Source organism: Nematolebias whitei, chromosome 22 (genome assembly GCF_014905685.2).
Source record: "Nematolebias whitei isolate Nwh7 chromosome 22, NemWhi1, whole genome shotgun sequence".
In the NCBI taxonomy this organism is placed as follows: Eukaryota; Metazoa; Chordata; class Actinopteri; order Cyprinodontiformes; family Rivulidae; genus Nematolebias; species Nematolebias whitei.
In genome coordinates, this window is record NC_056519.1 from 2,064,897 (window position 1) to 2,067,753 (window position 2,857).

A 2,857-nucleotide genomic window follows, 5' to 3' on the forward strand; every position below is an offset into this window, starting at 1 on the left:
CTCATGAGTCCTTATGAGTGAGTCCTGAATCCTCATGGGTGAGTCCTAAAGACTCATGGGTGAGTCCTGAAGACTCATGAGTCCTGAGTGAGTCCTGAGGCCTCATGAGTCCTTATGAGCAAGTCCGAGTCCTCATGAATGAGTCTTGAATCTTCATGAGTCCTTGGGAGTGAGTCCTGAATCATGAGTGAGTCCTGAGTCCTCATGAATGAGTCTTGAGTCTTCATGAGTCCTTGGGAGTGAGTCCTGAGTCATTATGAGTGAGTCCTGAGTCCTCATGAATGACTTTTGAGTCCTCATGAATGAGTCTTGAATCTTCGTGAGTCCTTGAGAGTGAGTCCTGAGTCCTCATGAGTGAGTCCTGAGTCCTCATGAATGAGTCTTGAGTTTTCATGAGTTCTTGAGAGTGAGTCCTGAGTCCTCATGAGTGAGTCCTGAGTCATTATGAATGAGTCCTGACTCCAGAGGCCTCATGAGTCCAACACCTGTGCAGGTCAGGAATCAGCGTCAGGTTTTGTGCAGAGGAGTGTTCCAGCAGGAGTTCTTGGTGTTTCTGAGTCAGACATTGGAAGTGTTTGAATCTGGAGCTGAAATTTGCCTGAAGTGAGTCACACTGGATTAAAACAATCGCACAATTATCCAGAACGAGGCGCCGAGAAGCAGAACGATGGCTCACCCCATCACTGATCACAGATTCTGAGTCCAACCGTGAACACGTTCACTGTTTCAGAGATAATCTAGAGATGAAACGAGACAATTTTCTGCTGTGAGACCAACTGAACATCAGAAACAGTGTCTTACTCAAACTCTGAAGAGGGGCAGCGGTGGCTCAGTGGTCAGTGTCTGCAATCCTGAGGCTGCAGGTCCAAGTCCCAGTTGTGTCAGGAAGGACATCTGGTGATGCTGCTAGCCATTTTCATTTCTTAACTTTAAGTTAGCCTTTTGCTACTTTTACATTTTAGCTTGTGTTTTGCTACTTATTGCATCTAGTTAACCTTTTGCTTACTTTTAGCTTCTTTTATTATTTATAATTTTATCTTATTTAAATATTACCCTCGTTGTTTTTTCACAGAAAATACTCTGAATATTCCTGTTCAGTCGCTCCTGTTTGTCACTTTTGACCCTTTTTGTCTTTCAGCAGAACCAGAAGCAGCTTCCAGGCTCACTGGAAATTAATTTAAGCTTTGTTTAGTTCTAAACCGTTACAGTTAGGTTAAATGTTCATTCTTAATATTTTCATTAAATTGTTCATTTATGATAAAAGGGTTGGTTCCTAAAATATATTAAATTAGTTACATTATAATAATTTAATTAAAATATGTAAAACACATTAACTATGGTACACTTTAAAACAAGCCAGGTTAAATAATGTCTTCTTCTTTCAGCTGTTCCCTCTACGGGGGTCTCCACAGCACGTCCTCCTCCTCTGTCCTCACTCTGTCCTCTGTCCTCACTCTGTCCTCTGTCCTCACTCTAATTACCTCCATGTCATCTCCATATATCTCCTCTTTTGTCTTTTTCCTGGCAGCTGCATTTCTAACATCCTTATACCAATATACCCACTGTCCCTCCTCTGGACATGTCCAAACCACTGTCCCTCCTCTGGACATGTCCAAACCACTGTCCCTCCTCTGGACATGTCCAAACCAAGTGTTTTACGTCGGATGTCCTTCATGACACAACCCTCACCATTTACCCGGGCTTGGGACCAGAACCAAAGACACACTGGCTGGTTTAAACCAGATTAAATAACAAACTATATTTTTCCAGTTTAAATGGGTGCCACGCGTTTGTCACCCCGTCCAGCAGGGGGCGGTGACGTCACTACAACTGACTCAGCCAATCAAATCATTGAAGAAGAAGAAAAAAGCGCCAAAATCGGCGCCATCTTGTTTCTGTACAACTCTGTTCAGTGAGTTATCTGGATAATTTACACAATTAAAACATGCACGACTCGTATGTTGTATGTTGCAGAACAGTAAGTACAGCTATTAAAAATGTTTATATTTATGATGACTATAAATTACAAACTGTTTCAGTTTCACTAGTTAGCTTAACTTTAGCTAACCAGATCTTAAGCTAGCCTGATAAAGCTCTATGAAATTATTTTCCCCCTAACCATTTTTTTTATGTTTTATGATGTAACCACGTTTTTTTCTGTAAAATCCACAACAATTAAACAGTAAATGTTCATGATTTTCTAAATTCTTTATCGTTTTTAACAAAAATACAGCAAAAACGCTTAATTCAATAAACGTAAAGCTTTTAGGGTTTTTAAAATCAGTTATTTATATGAAATACTTTTGTGTTTTTAGAAAATAACATTCTTCTTGTTTCATGAAAAATAAACAAGTGCTTCACATATAAACTAAAAAGTACATAAAATATGGTGTGTAACTTATAATTGTGTGATATTTGACTCACTGATGATTATGAGGAAGAGGATGTTGTTTTGATGAAAACATTTTTTTAAAAAGCTTTATTGGACAGTTTTAGTTTGACAAAGATAACACTGCCAAAAACAAGTGCAATTTTATTTATTTTTTTATGTCTGCTTTTTTTTTTTACAATCACAAGCATCCAGTTTCTGTTCATGTGTTATGTGAACGAGTTAGCTGAAATGCTAAGATAATGTTAGCTCACTACATAAAGTGCTAAGATAATGTTATCTCATGCTAACAGAAGTGCTACGATAATGTTAGCTCATGTTGGCTGAAGTGCTAAGATAATGTTATCTCATGCTAACAGAAGTACTACGATAATGTTAGCTCATGTTGGCTGAAGTGCTAAGATAATGTTATCTCATGCTAACAGAAGTACTACGATAATGTTAGCTCATGTTGGCTGAAGTGCTAAG